The sequence below is a fragment of the Lycorma delicatula genome, chromosome 8, assembly GCF_047948215.1.
Source record: "Lycorma delicatula isolate Av1 chromosome 8, ASM4794821v1, whole genome shotgun sequence".
NCBI classification, from domain to species: Eukaryota; Metazoa; Arthropoda; class Insecta; order Hemiptera; family Fulgoridae; genus Lycorma; species Lycorma delicatula.
This window is the reverse complement of record NC_134462.1, coordinates 89,617,088-89,640,623: the sequence shown is the minus strand read 5'-3', so window position 1 is coordinate 89,640,623 and position 23,536 is coordinate 89,617,088. Positions and strand designations below refer to the sequence as shown.

General features: G+C 31.0%; 1 protein-coding gene across 2 annotated transcripts in view; it reads right to left on the bottom strand.

The window, feature by feature from the left end:
* The window catches only part of LOC142329450 (sodium-dependent nutrient amino acid transporter 1-like), a 460,990-nt gene that overhangs the window by 315,446 nt on the left and 122,008 nt on the right, over positions 1-23,536 (bottom strand). The window lies entirely within an intron of this gene.

Sequence of the window (23,536 nt, the reverse complement as noted above, 5' to 3'; positions counted from 1 at the left end):
ATAATACGTTCCACGGAATAGTTACTTACGTTTGATTACAATCGGTTACAAAAACATCACAATTTTTATTACCGATGTATTGTTGTACTGATAAAGAAATACAATTAAAAAAAAAAGAAAATAAATATTTGCAGGTGTACGTAAAATCTTATAATAGAACTTATTATCTCGATTTTGAAATTTTTTACTGTATTACAATATCATCTTTTTTTTCGAATCATAAAATTTAAAAACGAAAACAAAAACTCATTACCGACAGACATTAAAAAAAATAACAAAAACATTCAAAGAAAATAATTATACAGTTTTCTTTTGAAAGCAAATTTAAAATCTTATAAAATTGCATACTTCAAACGCAGTTTATTTTCTTTAAGATAGTAATAAACCTTGAATTGTAATGCAAGATATATTCATGAATGACAATAAAAATGATAAAAATAGAACATAAAAATTGTTTAACTATAATAATATCACGTTTTTTTTCCATTTTATTTATTATTAAATTCATCCAGTTTTAATTACTTTTTTAATTTTATTATATCTTTTTTACATTAAATTTAAACAAAAGAAGATCTTTCAATAACACTCGTACGACCTTCAATTTTAAAACAAAAAGAATTTTATAGTTGTTAATGCTTTAATAAAGAATCATCAGCAATTAAATTTTAATGATCGGTGCCATATTATACGAATTTAATTCAATTACGTAGCCAATGTATTGATAATTTCTACAAGTAAATCTAATTAATTATTGTTGAAGCATATATTTTAAGTTCCACAACGCAAAAACATTGATAAATAATGTACTGCTACCGTCTAGATAATTTTCTCCAACATCCTGATGAATTATATGCAATATTAGCACCCCAGCCTGGAAGTAAACCTGAGCGTTACTGTGAGTAGGGTTACTTTAAATATAAATTGTTATATAACTTATTATACAATTTATTTTAAGGATATAATTTATTTTAATTAAATAAAAAACAAATTTATTAGATTCGTGTGGTTTTTTTTTTCTGTTATTGTTGCGTATAAATTATACCAGCACTTGACTGCTTACTGCAACTTGTGTAATACATTACATAATTTTCTCACAAGCATCAGAGATATTGTTCATGATTTCAGTTAGTAAATATTTATAGACTTAACTTTATAACTCGTGTTTATTTGGAAATGGACCTGGGTCCTGTTACTAAAGAAAAGATGTCGTAACAACTAACCACGTTCACACTAACCGCTAAATTATACACTGATTATCTTTGTATTAACTCCATAATGAAAACTTTTAACAATTTTTATGAAATTTTAAATTAACATATGTTTTATGTCTAGGAGTATCGCATATTTACTCTAGTTTATCGGGATATAATTTTTTTTTTTTTAAAAAAAGGAGATAAAAGTTTTTTTTATTTTATTTATTATTTTTTGTTTACATAGTAACAGAATATTTCAGATATTTCCAAAAAATCATCATTGTGATATTGCATATGTTAGATTTACAAACATTTTCCAACATAAAATTTGTTTTGTTAGATTTTCTATCCTTCTAAAACTTATAGACACTATATTTTTTTTACTCTTCAAAGGGAAGATACCGGGTGATTCAAAAAGGACTTCACAAATTTAAAAACATAAAAATTTATTTAGATAACTTACAAATTCGTTGAGGTGTTATTTCATAACTAAATACAAGTTTTGACTCAAGTAGTTCGTTAGAATTGAATTCGGCCAGCGCTTCACCAGTGTTGTTTGAAATGGATACATTTACTGTTGTGGAACGTACTCGCTGTGTCTTTTAGTTCCACGATTTGGAATCAGCAACTGCAGTTCAACGTAATTTTCGTAAAGTGCGATAGGGAACCTCCTAGTAGGCATACAATTTACTCTTGGCATTAAACCTCGTTGAGACAAGTTGTTCTGTTAAACATACAAAATCACCAGGACGCTCGCGTGTTCCTGAAGTTGCTGTGGAACAATTCAAAGAAAGCTTTGCACGTATTCGACAGAAAACCACTCGACGCGCGTCATTTGAGACGACTGGCACATTCCATACAGGTATTACGTAAACGATTGCACTTGAAGGCATACAAACAAACCGTGGTTCAACACATTACAGTTGACGACAAATTTTTTCGACTGCAGTTTTGTGTGGCAATGATGGATAGAATTGCAGATAACGATACATTTTTAGACGTTGTAATTAATTCTTAGTGACAATTCAAAGTTTCACATCAGTGGCAAGGTGAACACCCATAACTGCCGAATTTCGGGTAGCGAAATAGCGAAAACCTTCATGAAACACTTCGTGATAGCCCTAAAGTCAACGTTTATTGTGCCCTAAACAAACAAAGGGTTCTTCTTCCAGGAGGTAACTGTAAATAGTATCGTTTATCTGGATATGCTTCAAAGTTTCCTCAGTTAGCCGATGATGACCAAGTTTGACGCCATTTCCGTCAGCAAGACTGAGCACCATCTCACCTTTCAGGACGGGTCATCTCTCAGAAGTCCGAGATTTTCTTGATACTCGATTCCCAGGTCGGGAATCGAGTATCAAGAAAATCAGTCAAGAATTTTTCTTGTGGGGTTTCATTAAAGATCGGGTTTATATATCGCCTTTCCCTACTGATCTGGTTCAGCTAATACTTCGAATTAATGCTGCAGTTGCAGAGGTAACGCCCGATTTGCTGACTACAGACTGAAATGAAATCGACTTAGGTGATATGTATGTCGCATTACAAATGGAACCCATATCGAGGCAAAGTGAATGTTGAGTGACAAACTTGATATATTTTTCCATGAAATGAGACCGCAATCGAATCTGTAAGTTATCTCAATAAATTTTTAAATGCTTTTGAAGTTGCGTTGTTCTTTTTGGATCATCCTATATATTTTTAAATAACTTATACAAGAAAGATCGGAAAAATTTACTTGAATTTATAATTTAATGTTTTTTACAAACAAAAAAGAGATTAGTTTGTGAACACCTTCATTTTATATTTGAAAACCATAATCATAAAAACCGAAACAGGATAGAAGAATTACCAACAACTGAGCTGTGAAGGTTTAACAACACGTTGTGGGTTGTAAACAAGGCTAATATAAAACTATATGAAGAATAAATATTGTAACTTGACTGGTATAACGAACCTGAGTAATGAATTCCTGCCAGTTAAGAAGAAAGTAGTAGAAAACATAATAATGGAAGTAATCCAGAAAGGGACTAAAAGAAACCCTTTTAGTAATGGTAGCAGATCCATTTAACAATCATCCTTTGTAATACTGCACACTGACACACCTAAGTAGATGTTGTTCCGTGAGAAGAGTTACCGGACCCGGTTAGGAATGCACGGGAATAAAAGGGCTTGGTCGATCGTTCTCACGCTCAAGTAGGGTCTGGTCCTGCAGGTAAAGAGGATAGGAGTATAAATACACCGGGGAAGACCAGTTGAAATCATTTCTACGAGATTTCAATCTGCAAGAAGAATTTGCAAGAGAGTTCTAAGTGAGTAGTTATTATCCGAGTTTGAAACAAGAGTATTCTGCGAGATCAATGAAGGAGTGAATTCCTAGCGCATACGACGCAATTAAGGTGACGTCACAAGTAATTCGAGTACATGAAAACAAGAAGTGGTTCGGTAAGTTACTGTTAAATTATAAGTGAAAGAGTTAATGTACTAAATTTCATTCGTAAATCGTTAAGGTAGTTTTATTTGTGAACAGCAAAGGTATTTGCAGTGAAGGGACATTATACTTGTCTTATCTATTGTACTATTATTGTTAATACAAGACTAGCGGTCATGCTAATGTCGTTTGTCAATGAGACTGAATTCTGGTTTTCAATATTTAACTACCTGTAAATAAATCCTGACGATTACTTTAGATGACCTCCATCAGATTTTAAGATTACACTATTATTTACATGTTAATCTACAAAATTATGTCATAAAACTGTATTCAATTCTAATGGTCTTATATCATACTGATTGGTATAAGTATACAAATATAAAAGTATGCCTATACTAGGGCTACACAGGAGTCCTGGAGGAAATTTTTTCATTGTCTCCGAATATGCTGAAAAATACTTTTCCATCTTAACAGTCGGTAATGGAGTTTCTTTCTTTATATGATTTAAAATAAAAAATAAATTATTTATAATGATAATTTCGGGTGCGATAGAGACACATGAAATTGGAGACAATTCAGGCTAAAATTCAGGATGATGTGAGAAGGATTCCAGAAAAAAGTACAAGAACAGAATGGACGCAGCAAAGCGAGAAACACTCACTTAAAATGGAAAAGTACTGGTTATAAAAAAATAGATGCCAATAAGCGAAACTATTTATTATGATCCTACTGAGATCGGAGTGGATTCAAAAAAAAAAATTAATGCAGAGCTTAGCGATATTTTATTTTATACTATTATATTTTTATGCAGTTATTTTGTACATATTATTTTAATAAATACTTTGATTACGGTAAACTGTAATTCCAGGACCAGTGAATTATAAAAGCGTTCACTTTAGATATATATAGATAAATCCGGATTCTAATAGAGTATTTAATGAAAGTATGGAATGATCCAATTAGATTTTTTTTTTTTTTTATACTAATTCTTACATTATAAAATATTTTCAATAAATCTAAGAAAACCATTTGAAATAACATTGTTCAGTCGAAATCATTTTTAAAGTCTTACTTTTGATCACACAAAAATTAAGGAATAAGAAAATTTTTTTTTTGAAATTATACTCGGTGACATTCTTAAGAGCTGACGTTTAACGATCTTTCACAAAGAAATAAAAATAACAAATTTTTGATGCTTGTATATACCATAAAAGTGAATGTTCCAGTCAATAGCATTATCAAGGACATATTTAAAGTTGTGTTCGTTCATCTACGTATGGACCTGTCTTTTACATAACAACATTGTATTTCCTTTTTACTTAAAATACGGAAATAAAATTCAACAATAAAAAACAATACATTTATTATCACTAGACCATAAAAAGGAATCATCATTGTATATAATTTACAAATAAACAGTATTTGTTGCGTAAAAACAATTAACAGTCCGTACTACTATTATAATAAGAGAAGACAAATTTTTTAGATTTATTTGTCATTATTTTCCTTTTTTTAATTTATTTAAAATTATTAATAATTAATACAAATAAAACAATAAAAAATAACAATTAAATAGAAGAGATAATAATTAACGTTCAACCTTGTATATACTCATAAGAATGAATATAATTTACTAGCAGTATTGTTACACTTTCAAGAAGGAATGAGGTTGTAAAACAGTTTTTCTTTTTTATATGTATATGCGTGTGTGCGTGTGCGCGCCCATGATTAACGTACCGTATCCTACAAAATGTTGTTTATGCGAGTTTAAACTATTAACTAAGTATTATAAGAGCATGTAGTATTGTATAATGAAAAATAAAGTTAAATTAAAACAAAATGATTAGGCCAACATAAGTTAATATATAGGTTACCATTTAATTAATAATATAATATAGCTATTTTTCATTATAATTTTTCAGTTATAAACTTTATAAATATATAAAATTAATAATAAATATTGACTACCGAACTTAATGGCCCATAACTTGACTCCAGATTCAAACAAGCGAAATATAAATAAAGCTGACAACACAGTCGTAAGATTTCCTCGTTACACAGGTAAAAGCCGCGTTCCGAGTATGTCCTACAACCGCGGGTTGATTCTGATATACAACTTACACACACAACTTAATTAAAGATATTTATAATTTTATTTAAATATAATATTTTTTCGTTTATTTAATTCAATGGTTCTAACCAAAGAGCGCGCGCATACCGTATTTAATTCGCGCGGATGGGGCGGTACTAACGGCGACGGTCGGCACTAACTAAATTAATGTAATTTCACAACTTACAAAGAACAAATTTCGCTTGTACTGTTGGCAAACTGGTGGCGAAGCTTAGCCCACCAAGTACCGAGTCAACCGGGCGAACAAGTTCGAAACCCAGCCAGACCGACTTACTATTTTACACTTTAAATATTATTAATTTATTTAATTCAACCGTTCACCTGTGATGTCACATGACAGCAGTAGTTTAGAGATTTTTGGGGTGGGGGTGCGATTTTGCAAATTTCTTTTTTACAAATATTGTTATTTTTTAATCGTTAACAAATATATCTAAGAAAAATATGATCTTAATTAGGCGAAATATCGAGGTATTGAGAGTGACCTTGCTTTAGAGCCTCACCCCCTTGATATTTTAAGTTAAAAATTTAATGGCATCATTGTCCCATATATATAAGTAATCTGACCAAGTTTGGTCAAAATCGGTCCCGTAGTTCTGGAGATATAAGGTGCAACACACAACACCAAACACACACACGTACGTACGAACATCCGGAAAATTTCCATCCGGTTTTTTGGCTTTTTGAATTCCTTACATGTCAAAACGTCAAGATCCGGTGAAAAATGCATATGCACAAATTAGACCGATTATAATACTTTCCCTTCTACAGGTATAGCGCTATCTAGACGGGAAAGTAAACGAATTGAAAAAATATTTTTTTTTTTGGATATTAATTCACCATATAAGTTCAAAGTTATGCATGGAAATATGAAATTTTTTGAGCATGGAAATTTTATAGCGCATGAAAAATTACGTGCCCGATCGGGATTCGAACCCGGGACTATAAAAGTCTTTAAAGTCTAAAGAATATAAGTCAGTAATGCGATTTCTTGCACTTTAACCCGTACTTCTACATTATGGTTAAGTAAAGTCTTATATGCAAATCGTAAGACATCTTGGACAACAACATTCTGCTAAATAAAAATTCATCAGATGAATTAAATCTATCTCTGTTAATAATGTAATATCAAAAATATCTTCAAACTTATATTGATTAATACAAAAGCAATAAAATAGAATTAGGTTCGCTAAGAATAAAATCTGTAGAATGCTGTTCATTGGTACTTAGGTGCACGATGACTCTGAACACGCTAAACCTCAAATACCAGAACAACATAAGACTATCGTTAATTTTACTGTAATGGTCCACAATTAAGTAAATCATTAATGAATATTTCGTTGGATCCTCCTTTAAACATTTCCAAATAACCAGGCGAAGTATTTCATTTATGTATGATCTTCTTTCCCATGTTTAACCTCCGGGATTCACCGTCAGGTATTACTTCAGAGGATGAATGAGGATGATATGTATGAGTGTAAGTGAAGTGTAGTCTTGTACAGTCTCAGGTCAACCATTCGTGAGATGTGTGGTTAATTGAAACCCAACCATGAAAGAACACCGGCATCCGTGATCTAGTATTCAAATCCGTATAAAAGTAACTGCCTTTACTAGGATTTGATCGTTGGAACTCTCGACTTCGAAATCAGCTGATTTCACCACTAGACGAGACGCGTTCACCACTAGACCAACCCGGTGAGTATTTATGTATGATCTAACAAAGACATTTTAAACTCGAGTCAAAGCTTTCTACGTGTTTGCCTTGTTAATCTACCCATCCTACTACACAATCTTCATCCAGCTAACCTTAACATCACCTATATAAAACAATAAATCCAGGTAGAAAACAATTATTAACTGAACTGTGACAATTCCTCAGGAATCAATAAATTATGAGTAAAACACATTTACATAAATGGGCTGTTTGAAATAATATTTGAGTAAAATATTAGTTGACAGATTACCGATAATTCATTTGAAACTGACCAGTAGTAGCAGTATAAGAAAAATAATACTTCCTGGTAAGTAATAGGCTTTTCTCTATATATTAAATAAAAACATAAACATTAAGAAAAATTTAAATATGTTTACTAATAATAAATAGATATAGATTGATAAATTTAAGCGCGAGTGGTAACGTCTCGGCCTTTCTTCCGGAGGTCCCGGTCAGGCATGGCATTTTCAAACACGCTACAAATCATTCATCTCATCCTCTGAAAGCAATACCTAACGGTAGACCCGGAGGTTAAACAAAAAAAAAGATCGATAAGTTACAAAAATTGCTACTCTTAAAAAATAAATCTTTACACATCTTTAGAGTTTTGTAAAACAAATAATTTTAATTAAATTTCAACTATTCACTCGCGCACATACAATTTAATGAAAAATAACCAGTTGCTACTAGATTGAGAGCTTTTAATATAAAGTTTATCTATAAATGCTTACGCTGACGCATTAAACATTAATATAATGGTAAATAGCTATTAAATTGTTATTGATATCTCGTTTTAATGAAATATGCGATAAAAATTAATCAAAAATAATAATAATGATCGTAAAACTAAACAATAAATAAATTGTACACTTAAATCAATATAATTAAAAAAGGAAAAGTTTTTTTTTAAATCTACGACTACATAACGATTTTACTAGTTTCGTTGCAACTGATTTAAACGATTCATCTAAAGAAGGTAAGTGACATTACGATTTAGAAATATTAAAATGGCGGACCGGTAAACACCATTTCGTATGAAACGTTATATAAGAGAGACTGAAAATAGGATTTTAAAAATGTATATATTGTAGGATTTTATAAGAAAGTACTTCAAAAATTATTTTAAAAATCAAGTATAAAATATTTAATTTAAATAAAATTCGATCACAAAAAATTTATAATAAAGTATTTTTATTTCGAATTTAATTTTTAAAAATTCTTACGCAATAAGATCGACTTTTCATTTCCGATACCCACTACTTTGCAGTCAGAAACGCACTGATTTTCAGAGTACAGTGCACGCTACGTTCGAGTAACGAGCAGATTCTACACAAGCATCAAGTTTCAAATAACTACCCATTGTGACTCACTGCGTAATAAAAATACACCGCGTATGAAAAATATACAAATAAAAAATCAACATAACCTTAAATTGAGGTTATGTACAAATGTAAAATCAGAATAACCCCAAATAGAAGTTATGTTGTTATCTATAAATGCAAACGTTGACGCATTAAACATTAATATAGTGGTAAATGCCTATTAAATTGTTATCGATATCTCGTTTTAATATAATCTGCGATAAAAAATACCAAAAAATAATTTTGCCTGTTTATCAAAAACATGTCCTTTAGTTATTTATTTAAGGTTTGACCTGTTCATTGATTTTAAATAGCCGCAGAGGTTTGACGGTGCTAAGGTAGCATAATAATTAGTCTTTTTATTGAGATCTGGAGTGAATGGTTTGACGAGAATTATACTTTATTTTATTAATTTATTTAGAATTTTATTTCTAAGTGCTCATAACCTCATAAAGGTTATGTTGTTTGTTGTGACCATAAATTCAGCGTAACTGAAGAGCGATTCAACCAATATTTCGAACCACAAAATTTTATACTTTATGTTATTTAAAAAATTTTTGAGTTTCACAATTTTATACATGGATGGTATTTTCGTAATTCTCAAAACGCAAAGAAAATTCATTTTCACCTCCCCCAAACCCATTATATGACCGAAAAAATACTTCAAATTGAGGTGTTGTCTGTTGTCGATCTAAAAATTTAATTATTAACTCAGGAATAACTAAACTAATCTTTATCAAATTTTCACATGCACAACTTTAGTTACACTACTACGACATACCTAAATTTCAATGAACTTGATTAAGTAAGTTTAGAGATTTTTGACCTACAAAATTTTCAAATTTATTGAAACGATTGAACTTATGAACAACTCAAGCAATCTCCATTAAATTTTCTTTGTGCAACTTCTAATTGATTACTACAGCATATTTAAATTTCAATAAAATTTATGTAGTAGTTTTGGATATTTTCGAACTACAAAAGTTTATAAATAAATGGTATTTTCGTACTCCTAACACATCAAAATATAATAAAGACGACTTTCAACCCCTCCCCAATCACATTATTTGACCGAAACATACCTCAAATTGAGGTTATCTTGTCTGTTGTTGACCTTAAATTAAGCGTAACTCAGGAACGACTCAACCAATTTTCGCATGCATGACTTTAGATATACTACTATAGTATATCTAAATTTGAATGAAAATTATGTAGTGGTTTTGGAGTTTTTTCGAGCCACAAATTCTATACATATATATACTATATCAGGAAATTACATTTAAGTGAATGGTATTTTCGCATTCGTTTTCCTTCAAAACGTAAAGAAAATTCAATGTCCCTCCCCAACAATTCCCACCGTACGAACGAAAGTACTTTTCTTAGAAAAGCCTGTGAACGCATACGAGAACTATATCTTTCGACATTAAAAAAAATCTGTTTTCATATTTACGATATTATTAAATTCAATATCAATTTTTTTTTAATTTAAGAAATTGAAATAGACATTAAAATAATGAATCATTTTTTTTTTCTTTTCAGAATTTATTTTTTATTTCTATATAGATTTATATACATATACACACATCCCAACACCGTAGAGGGAACACACCCACCTTGTGACGTTACCGGTCGCCACACCACTCCCTCCGTTCCAAATCATGCGGGGCTTTACCGGAGGTGGTCTTTAGACCCTCTAACCGATTACACTTAACAGTCATCAGCCAGGTCTCGGTCGGGATGCCACCGATGTAAATGTCTCGGCAGATATTTGCATCAGTAAAATATAAATCAACTTTCGCCTTCACTTAGACATCAAACGGACATCTTCACATCCAACCTAACATGATTCCCTCAAACTAACTGACCGAACCCCGCGTCTAGTCCAGATTTGACAGCACCATTCGTGTCTGTAAATGCCTCAGAAAACGAACGAGTAGAAAGTTAAATCAGTGCTACACTCATACCAATCAAAATTATACATATACACACACAAGATGTTTCTAAAATGATGGGCTGGCTATACTTTTTCGGATTCTAATTGTAAAATTAAACAAAAAATATCCATAGGAAAAATGGCAATTTCTCCTTCGTTCACCCCGTGTCCGCCATTTTTATTTATTTATATAAAATCTTATATTTCAAGTTCAGATAGACGAATCGCATTAATATTTGGTAAGCGTCTTGGTAATAAAGATCTAAAATTAGCAAAAAATCAGAACTTAAATACCTTCGCAAATTACAAAATGGCGGTCATGTTTATTTCTCAATCCGTTATATCTTCAAAAATATTATCAACATTTTTATGATATTTTTAAAAATATTAAGCCTTTTATTTTAAAAAAAATTATATTTTATTGTTTAAAATCGGTTAACAAATAGCCGAGTTATGGCCAAATATTGATGTAATTTTGTGTCTGTTTTCATGTCCTCCACTTTATGTTCAATTCTATTAAATATTAATTGTTTTTATTTACTGTTAATTCTAGTATTGTAAATTAGTAACAAATTAATTAATAATTTTTCTCACAATAATAGACCTAATAATTATTACAAAAAATTACAACATCAATTTTCACCCATAACTCGACTATTTGAGAAACGATTTTAAAAAAATAAAATGTCATTCTTTTCAAAATAAAAAGCTTAATATTTTAGAAAACACCAAAAATTGATAAAATTAATATTTATGGAGATATAACGGATTGAAAAATAAACATGGCTGTCATTTTGTAATTTGCGAAGATATTTAAGTCCTGATTTTTTGCTAATTTTATTACTAAGAAGCTTACCAAATATTAATGTGATTCGTCAATCCGAACTTGAGATATAAATTTTTATATAAAAATTACAAGATGGTGTACAGGAGGCGAACGAAGGAGAAATTGCCATTTTCCCTAAGGATATTTTTTGTTTAGTTTTACAAGTAGAAACCGAAAAAGTGTAACCAACCAACCATTTTAGAAACATTCTGTATATATATAAATTTACTAAAGATATACTACATTTAATAATATTAGTGATAAACATCTATAGATAAAATGAGAAATCTTTTACGCAAAGGATAATAAAAAACAGGGCATTTTCACTAATATTAATTTCACTTAATTCTGTGCGTGATTTAATTTAATTATAAGAAAGAAGAAAACACAGAATGTGCGTGCACAATCTAGCGTGGTTATAAATGTGTGTGTATGATGTAGTGTAGTTAGCGTGGTGTTGCGGGGAGTTTCTCATCATAAAATCGTGTACACAGATATGTATAACCATACCCACACACCACAAATCATATATATATATATATATATATATATATACATACATATTAAATTAATTTTATGTAAAGAAATTATTGGTAATAAATACCTATTACACGTGCCTCGATTTCCACGTGTATCCAATAAAAGGATTAATCATACATTATTTCTAACCAAAATATAATAAAATTTACCGTAATTCATATTCAAAAAATAATATATAATTTAATTTACATTAATATTAAAAAAATAATAATAATGACGAGGTTATATTGCTATAAACAATAACGCTGTAGGTATTTGAATTTTTTACAAATATATTTTTTGTATAAATCTAAAATATGCTAATATTCCTACATTTGTATTAAGTTGGCAGATGCGTGTAGGCAGATAAAACAGTTACGGAACATTACTACAAGCTGCCTTCACGCTAAGTAGCAGAAAATACAGCAACAAACAGCCGCAACTGAAATATTTCAACCTTGTCAAAAAAAAAAACAATTCAATTTATACACAAATATTTATTTAAATGTCCTTAATAGTGCTTTATTATAGTAATAACATATCTGTTTATAATGTTAATAAGTCGTCTTAAGACAAATTGAGGCAGCCTACTTGGCTCAGAAGGCTAGATTATCCAATATATATATATATAAATATATATATACTAATTTATTTAATTAGACGAAAATAACCATCTTTGTTCCGTGTCAATCAATCAATGTTCCTTTAGCAATAATTATTTATAACTTAATTAGAAAGTTATAATTACTGCCATTTAAATTAATAATTATTTACCATTGGTTATTTTATAATTTTGCATGCACATTATAATTATTATTGTAAAAGAAAGTCTCTTTATTTACCTACTTGTAAATCCACCAATTATCCTAATTTACACATAATATTATTTTAATATTAATAAAGGTTAAAAATACGGAAGAGTCTATTATGAAAAAGAGATGAAATCGTTGCTTAAGATTATGTTATTATCAGACATAACAGTGATATTAAAATAGATTACAAGGTATGGCCATTAAATAACGAGACTAATATTGCTACAGAAGAACTGCGCATGCGCCAAATTCGTACGACCGACAGCTGTGTAGCGTGAAGCCATCTCTTTCGATTGCTGCCACAACAGTTTTTGTAGATATATTATTCCGGCCGTGGTCTTCGTTTGGATAACATCTGTTTTTTATTTTGCCGAAAAAATGATAAGTGTTTTATTACAACAAAGAATTGTCGTATGAGACTTGGAAAAACCGCCACTGAAACTTATCTTTTATTAAAAAAAAAAAATAATATGGCAATGAATTTTTATCAAGTGCACGGGTTTTTGAGTGGTTTAAGCGTTTCCAAGATGGCCGAGAAGACGTTGGAGATGATCAAAATTCAAAGCGATGAGATTGTTTTTTTCGATTGTGTACCTTCACTGGGTCCCTGAAGGTCAAACTATTAATCAACATTACTACCTTGAGGTCCTTGCTCAACTCCGTGAAGAAAAACGACCCGAATTTTGGAAGAATAAGTCATGGGTTCTTCATCAGGCTCACACTGCATTGTCTGTCAAGACATTTCTAGCTAAGTGTAAAATCTCAGTGTTAGACCATCCGCCTTATTCGCCTGATCTGGCACCATGTGACTTTTATCTGTTCTCCAAGGTCAAATCTGCATTAAACGGAACAAGATTTCAGACCGTTGAAGCTGTGAAAGAAAGACCGGCACGCGTCATGAAAGAGCTCACAGAAGACTTCCCAGCACTGTTTCAAACAATGGAAAATTCGCATGGAGCGTTGTGGGGTTAGAGGAGGGATGTATATTTAAGGGGATAATAACTAAATATGTATAAATTTAAAACAAACTATCTTACAGCATTAGTCTCGAAATATATCTTCGAGTTATACATCCCCCAGACCCCAAAACCACCGTCAGTTCAAAAGTTTATATATATTATATATATTTCACTTTCTTGTGGGCACGATAACTGTCGTAATTTTGCGCCAATCACTTTCAAATTGATAGATAAACTATAATGACCCAAAATCTTGGTCTAGTTCGTTAATGGGGCCAAATCGGACCAGGGGATAAAAATGGGAGACTTTTTAAAAAAAAAATATCGCTGTAACTTTCTTATTAAGTAAAATATTGAATTCATTTAAAGTTCCTACTGTTCTTTGGATAAAGGCCTAAAACCTATGTAAGTAAAGTTTTTTGATGTCACCAATCATTGGCCCAGGGGTGGAAAAAATGCGTTTTCGAAGACAAAAAATATCATATCTCCCTTAATAGACACAGTATTGAATCAGTTTAAAGTGTTCGTTAGTTCTCTAAACATTACCTAAAACTTTTGGCTAAAACAATTTTTGATATGACCAACCCTTATGGCAAGGGATGACCAAAATGTTGCCGGAATTTTAAAAAGATGGGGCTTGTATGCTAAACATGTGAAAGTGTATTTCACATGCAACCGTTGTCGTATTGAGTAAATTCAAATTTTTTTCTTAACTTTAAGGTGGAAATATTTTTATCCCCTACTTAGCACCACTGGTGAAATCTACCTCCGCCTTCCGGCGTGGCGAAAGGGATTTTTTTTATTTTAAGGATAAATAGATATAAATGGATTTATATCCAATTTAGTATTTTACTGTTGTGTTTTTATTTTACTGTTTTACGAAGGCAGTCATTACAGTTTAATTTGTATTCTACTTCTAAAATACAATGTTTTTAACTTTCTGTTTCATCTTACATATCATGTTTTGTTTTTTAAGAAGGACATGATAGTCCTTATGCGTCAACATTGTAATATTGGAAATTTTGTATGATTATTAGTTAATGTAAAATAAACTTTCGTATTTACTGACGTAATATTTACTATCCCATCTAGCTAGCACTATAGAACCGAATGGAAATTTTCCTGAAGTTAATGTACGTGCGCGCGCGTGTTTGTTCAGTAATGGTCTCTAAATTACCTTATATCTCCAGAACTATGACCAATTTTGACCAAACTCGGTCGGATTACATCTATATATGGGGGATTCATGCCACTAAATTTTCAACTTAAAAGGTCAAGGGGTGAAGCTGTAGAGCAAGGTCACCCTCAGTATTTCGAGATTTCCCCTAATCATTGTCATATTTTTCTTAAGGGCATTTGTTAACGATTAAAAAATATTTGCAAAAAATTTAGCAAAATCGCACCCCACCCAGAAAAATGCTCTAAACTACTGCTATGATATGACGTCACCATCTGCGGTAGAATTAAATAAATTATAAAAAATTTACAGTGTAAAAAAATAACTCGGCCTGGCTGGGTCTCGAACTTGATCGCTCGGTCGACTCAGTACATGATACGTTAAGCCTCGCGGCTACACCGGTCTGCCGACCGTACAAGCGAAATTTGTTACATGTAAGTTGTGAAATTACATTACTTTAGATAGTGCCGACCGTCGCCGCTAGTACCTCCACGCCCTCGCAAATTAAATACGGTATGCGCGCGCGCTTTAGTTAGAATCATTGAATTAAATAAATGAAAAAGTATTATATTTAAATGAAATGATTAATATTTTTAATTAATTTGTGTGTATGTGTGTGAGACGGGAAAGTCCTACAACTGTGTTGTCAGCTTTTTTTCTTTTTACAGTAAAAAAAAAATATTTTTCAAGCAGGGTCTTTTGTGGTATATTTGATTTTATTAACAAATAACAAAGAAAGATCTATTCTCTTTTATTACTGAAATAAATTAAAATTTAACGGTTATTAAATTTGAAAATTGTAAAAACAGTTTAGATAAAACTTACATTTAAAATGAATTTGTTTAATGATAAGTAAAAAAACCTAAACACAGTTGTAGGACTTTCCTGTCACGTAACTTACACGCATACACACACAACTTAAATTAGCACGTCAATGCTACACTAGCGCTCCTTGTGATGACAGGGACAGTATGCCCCTTGTAGTATTGGGGCAGCTGCCCACTTAGCCACTAGTTTAAAATATTTTTTTGGGTGGAGGTGAGATTTTTCAAAAGTTTTATTACAAATATTATTTATTAATCGTTAGCAAATAGGCCTACGAAAGATATGATATTAGGCGAAATCTCGAGATACTGAGAGTGACCATGCTCTACAGCCTCACCCCCTTGATCTTTTAAGTTGAAAATTTAATGATATCAATGCCTCATATATAGAAGTAACCTGGCCAAGTTTGGTCAAAATCGGTTCAGTAGTTCTGGAGATATAAGATGATTTAAAGCCCGACACCGAGCACACACACACACATATATATATACATATATATATATATATATATATATATATATATATATACACGAATGGAATGGGGAAAATTTCCATCGGGTTTCTTGGGTTCCTTAGGTGTCAAAACGTCAAAATCCGGTGAAAACCGCATATGCCCAAATTGGACCAACTACAGCACTTTCCCTTCTATAGGCGGGAAAAACTTTCCCGACTCGCTAGATGGGAATGTAAAATTGTGTTAAAATTCACAAATATTGGATATTCGTATTTTATAAAATTAAAATATGATTCTTAAGACAAATTTAATATTCCACATATTCTATCTACCATATAAATATATCACACCAAAAGAAATAGACTTTTTCAATACCAATAGATCTTGATATTTCATACATATAAGTACAAAATATCAAAAGGTTTACGAATAGGCTGTACTAGTGTTCAGGACTATTTATGTTTTGTGTATAGTTTTATTTATACTAATACAGCTGTCTTTGACATTAGAAACAGGATTTTATAGAAATTATTTCACAACAACAATATTAAAACTTCAGTAACGCGAATATAACATTACCTAGTAGATTGAGTGAGTGTATATACATGAATTTTAAGTAACGTTCAGATTTTCTAATTTTGTTATCAAATATTCGACCTAAATATTCGGTGTTACTTATTAAAAAAAAAAAATACTTCCTTCTAATTGATTACGTACAAATCTTGTTTTAAGTATTTATTAAATAAAATATTTAATGAAAATATGCTGCTTTTTTTTAATTATAAATATTACATCGATTACATTTTTTGTAGGTTTTTTTAAAAGATTATGTAAAAAAATGTTGAAATACTAAATTTTAGATCTTGAAAGAGACGGTGAACTAAAAGGAATATCTATTGGAGTGAAGCAATCTTAAAACTTAGGGGTTTAGAACAGCTATGCCCAACCTGCGGCCCTTTTGTTCCTTTTGTGTGGCCCTTAAAGATTTTACATACTTTTTTATACATTAAAAAATCTAACAAAAATGATAATGTATTTTATACAAGTAACTGAACATCTATGTACATTTGCTATGAATGCTTAACAGGGCACTACAGTTTTACAAGGATACGAATCTGGGACCTTCAGATGAAAGGCCGAGACGTTATCACTCGTGCCACGGAGGCCGGCAAGTTTTCTAAATTTTCTTTTATTTTGTTTAACCTCCGGAACCACCGTTAGCTGTTGCTTCAGAGGACGTGATGAATGATATGTAGCGTGTGTGAAAATGCCATGCCTGACCGGGATTCGAACCCGGGACTTTCGGATGAAAGGCCGAAGATACCATTTGGGCTGCGGAGGCAGGCCGAAGTTTTTTAACTTATGACGCTAAAGGTATACGCTGTAAAAGATTTCTATTTTTTAAATAATATGATTTAAAAATAAATTGCATGTTTTAAATAAAAATTAAAGAAAACAATTTTGTTAGAAACAAAATATAAATAATTTTAGTTAGATTTAGGGAATTTAATAAAAAAGAACACCATTATAAAAAAATATTATGTTAATAAATAAAAACTTTTTGATTTTTTGAAAAATAATATTTTATTACACTTAAAACTGTATAATAAAATTATAATAACAGGCGTCCGGCCCTTTATACTTCTTGTTTATGCGGCATGCGGCTCACTTCACATTCCTAGGCCCTGCTTGATTGGACATAGCTGATTTAGAATAATGTACAATGCCAATTTTCAAATCTGTTTGTTCAAAATCCAGAAAATAACTTAGTTAAAGAACATTTGATGTGAAGTTTTTTTCCATGATATTTTAATTTATTACAGGCTGTAATAATATTAGATATCCACAAAAAAATAAAAATACTATTAGATATTAGAAACAAAAAATGGAAATAAAATAACAACTGATTTTTAAAAGAAAGGTCTCAATCGAAACGTATTTTTTCTTTTTTTTCATGTAAAAATGTATTCTTTATCACTAAATACACCGAATTTAGTTGTTTTTTTCTTTTAATTTCTTTTTTTTTAAGGAAGTTTCTCTGCTGGTCCCATACGCATGGATCAGTAATATAGGGTCCTGATAAATAGAAATACGATGATGGTAGGTAAACAACAAAAGGTAAAAGGTATTTAATAGAACAAACTGAAACTGTCTGAAATTCAAGTTGACATCCCTGACGTAGAAAGTATCAGCTGTTCGAAAAGAATTTCTATTATTATAATCTCTTTTGTTTGTCTTAAAACGTCAGGGTACAATGAGCTGTTGTCGCATTCACCTTACAGTTCCGATTTTCCACTATCGGATGTTTTTTGTTTGGTCCTTCCAAAAACCTTTTACGAGGCACCCCATTCGGCAACAATGAACAGGTCGAAAATGTGGTACAACAACGCTGGAGTAGGAAAACTCATAAAGATGGGACAAGCGCCCAAATATAGCCAGCGATTATGTTGAAAACTAGCGATAGTTTCATTTTCATTGGATAAATAATATTTTTTTTTACAGCAATTTGTCTCTTTTATTATTTAAAAACGCACGTATATTTATGAAATTGGGATTAAAATAAGTTTTTAAGGACAAAATAAAAATTTAGTCCATTTGTCTTTTAAGGTATTCAACGGGATTATTGAGGAAAAGATTCTACGTCAATTCTTTGCTGATTCAGGGGCAGGTTTTCTGCTTGATGATAATTTATAAAATGTTTAATAGTCGGACCGATATTCCTGCCATCAATTAATCTAATAAAATTTTAAGTTCTTTATAGCAGATTTCGCAAAAAAATGTGTTATTTTCCCAGATCAAACAGGTGAATTTTAGTATTTTCTTTTTAATGCGTAAGTTGGGTTTCTTAGATGAAATAGATAAAACTAACATTTATAAATAGTTATATGAAATTATAAAGATTGTTATAATGTGCTCACACGACATACTACTCAGACTGATTTCCTTTAGTTACATAGTCTTTTTTAATAGTTGTAACCTAAAAATTTAACCACTTTCTTTTGTAAATTGGGCTGTTGTGAATGTTTTTGTAAGACCCCCCCCCCCACTAACACACACACACACACACACACACACACAGAGAGAGAGAGAGAGAGAGAGAGAGAGAGAGAGCGAGATAGAGAGATATAGTGAGACAGAGAGAGAGAGAGAGAGAAAGATAGAGTGATAGACAGGCGCGCGCGCACTACTCACACACAGATAGACAGTCTCGCGCGCGCACGCACACACTCATATCTACCGACCAAGCTTTACTGTCGTAAGACAAAAGGTGAGCAGTAGTAACAAATAGAATTTTAACTGTATTTTAGACTTTCCTCTTTAGGCTAATATGTATAGTTCAATATATTGACCGAAACCCGCTATATGTGCCTATGTTTCATTTTTACTTCCTTCTAATAAGTAATGGAAGTATTGTGATCGCGAAAAAGTTTGGTTTTCAGATTTCAATAGAAATATCTATTTTGACCATCCCTGATTTCTTTTTGACTAGTTTCGGCGTGACGTCTGTACGTACGTACATGTGTGTGTATGTGCGTATGTATTTCACATAACTCAAGAAAAGACTAGACGTAAGATATTGAAATTTTCGATTTAGGACTCTTGTAACATCTAGTTGTGCACCTCCCATTTTGATTGCAATCGACTGAACCAAAAGTGTCAAAAAAAACCGAAAATCCAAAAAATTTGGATTTCGGGTATTTCTTAACTGAAATAATAAGCCTTCATTGAGAGCTTTTTAACAACATATCATAAGTGATACTTATCTTCACTGGTTCCAGAGTTATAGCCAAATAAAATTTTAATTAATGAAATATTTGGATCTTACAAGGGAAAGACACATGGTTCCAATCCGACTTCACCACCTTTTTTTTAACTTTTTTTTTAATTTAAATATATTGATTTATTAATAATTTATTAACCGCTGACTGTAAAAAGATTTTTTACGATAAATAATAATTCAAAAATAACAAAAAAAAAAAAAAATATTATAAGTTGTTAATGAAATAAAATTTTATGTATTTTCATTTTTTTTAAATGTGTATATGTAATTTAATAGGTGGACAAGGAAGTCATGTGGCGTTCACATCAGATTTTTTTTTTACACATGAATTTGAATCTTTTTTTAACCATTTTTTTTTTTAATTGTGTTTGCTGAAATACAATCTGAAATACACAGCAATAATATTTTAATTTAAAAAAACCTTTTATAAAACGTTAATGTTTTTTTTTATGTAAGCTACTGAAAAACCATTTTAGTATTATCCGTAGTTAAAAATCTTGGTATTAATTAAACTGCAAACCGTTTAATATGAGAAAAAACAATTTTTTTATTAATGTGCACTAAATTTAATTAGATTGTTAAAACAAAAAACAAATAATGATTTTATTTATTGTTACTACAACAACAAAGTTTCAAGTACTGTAAACGATAATTATTTTTTTATATTACAACTTTAAAATAAATCAAGTTCATTGAACTGTAATTTTAATAAACTCGACGTAACCTAATTTTAGGACAAGTATTAACAATTTATTTACTACAACTATTTTCCAGTTTATTGACAAAACAAAAAAAAACAATACACAATTTAAATCCATTGGCGGGGAGGAGGGAGAGAGAGTGAGAGAGAGAGAGAGAGAGTGACAGTGATAGACAGTGATGGAATGATGGAAATATTCAAACAATAATATTTTATTGTTTGTTACTAATCAAGTAAATGGTAACACGTCAATTTTTTAAAGAAATATTAAATCACAACAAATAGCCTAAATTTTGTAATTATAAACACTTTTAATAAAATCTATTTTTTTTAAAAATAACATTTATATACTTAATTAAAAAATTACGTAATTTTTTTTTAAATTATGTAGATGCCTAAATTAAAATTATAAATATTAAGGATGGGAAAAACAAAATTACCGCATAATTTTTAGTAAATAACACGTCATTAAAAAAAAGTGAAATTAGGATCTTAATTTATATTGTCGAGAGAATTATTAGGTTCTTGCTAATTACCTGATAAAATTTAGTAATTAATTTTGATTAAATAACATATGAATTATACAATTCATCTGCTATGTGAACAACATAAAATGTGTGAATATTTGAACTTTTATATATTAATCTATATATAAATAATAATATTATTAACAATAAAAGTTTTAAAAATTAACCTATATAAACAATTTTTATCATTTTCTTAGTTAATATTTCATTATTGTTAGAGACAATAAAATAGTATATATATATATATATATGTGTGTGTGTGTGTGTGTTCGAATGAACTTAACATCGCAATTTTTATAATAATTTAACAATAATATGTCAACAATATTATTAACACTATTTTGTCTATTGCACTTTTTTATCACAAACACAGGTCACAGTGGGTCAACCATTCCAATGCTTCGTGGATAAGATCATGGATGTCTTGTAGCGAGCCTCTAAAAGATGTATTTAGACAAACCAGGGCCAGGTGGTTGATCGTTTGCACTTCAGCTCCACATCCGTCGCATCGTGGGCTTTCCGCAGCTCTCCATTAGATCAGGCTCTTATTACAGATACCATGATTTGTACGAATCCTGTAGATATTACACCACTGTCTTATGGAAACAATAAATCCTGGTACCCTCAGAGTTGGATCTGTCACAAGATTGGAGTTAGTGATATTCTGACCTTGCCATAGTGATGTCCAGTGATCCTATGTGTTGAGGTCGTTGACTCGATCGGCGGCTGCTACAGGTGGGTGTCTGGACTTCATCTTCGGTGCTGTTTGAGAAATTCTATATCGAGATGGGAGGTAAAGCTGTTCGCATCCGTAACAGAATATTACACGTGTCCCTTGGTTAACACTAAATGAGCAGCGATAAAGAACCGCCAGATTGTCTTTTCGTTCTTTTGATCTCCACTGCATTGAAAACAAGGCAAACCAAACTTTGTAACAGTGCTTCTCAGGACTTTTTAACGATTGGCTCCAGAATAAGAGTATGCCAAATTAATATAGAAGGCATAAGCCGCAGTAAATGTGAATAAAATAGTTATTATAATTAACACTTTAGTAAGATTAATACTTGTAGTATTAATATTAGAATTGCTTTTATTTGAAATTATTAATTTCTGTAAGTGAATTAATCTGTAGATACACATATGCTTATTTATTAATCAATAAGAAAGGCTGAAAACACAGTTGTAAGACTTTCCTGTCACGCGGCTAAAGCCGGTTTCCGGAAAAGTCGTACAACTGTTGGTTGTTTCTAATGCACGGCTTACACACACCACAAAAGCTGTACGTCAGTGTTACACTAGCACACTTTGTGGTGACAAAGGGGTGGTACTATTAACGCAGTATGCCCACTTAGTCACAAGTTTTGAGCATTTTGTGGGGTGGGGTGGGGTGCAAAAAATTTTTTGCAAATAATGTTATTTTTTAATTTTTAACAAATGTACCTAAGAAAAAAATATGACATTAATTAGGGGAAATCTCGAGATAATGAGGGTGACCTTGATCTACAGCGTCACCCCTTGACCTTTTAAGTTGAAAATTTAACGGCATCATTGCCCCATATACAGAAGTAATCCGACCAAGTTCGATTAAAATCGGTCCAGTAGTTCTGGAGACACCGAAAACACACACACACACGTACATTAACATCCGGAAAATTTCCATCCTTTTTTTGGGTTTCTTAGATGTCAAAATGTCAAGATCCGGTGAAAACCGCATATGTCCAAATTGGACCGTTTACAAAATTTTCCCTTCTAGAGCTATAGGTCTGCTGTAGCGCTATCTAGACTGGAGAGTAACAGTACCGTGTGTTTCAAAATTAATATCGGGGAATTAAAGTTATATAATATTTTCCAAGTTTTACTTACATTCATTAATTACGCATGAAATGAAATAGCAACTCAAATACAGTTTTAGCTATATTAAAACTCATAAACAGTTTCCTGTATCTTCCGCTTGAAAGCGCTAGTAGCAAAGAATTCCCCCAACAGAAAACGTTCTGTGCAGTTTGCAAAGTGTGAATCTGTAATTACCGTTCAACGTACGTTTCGTTGTGATTCCCCGAGTGACAAATAACATTCATAGATAGTATAAATAATTTGACACCACTGGCTGTATCTGTAAACAAAACTGAATGTTCTCTATGCCGTATCCCGACGGCAAGTTTACGGGTCTTTTTTTTCGCGGAAGCAAATGTGTCT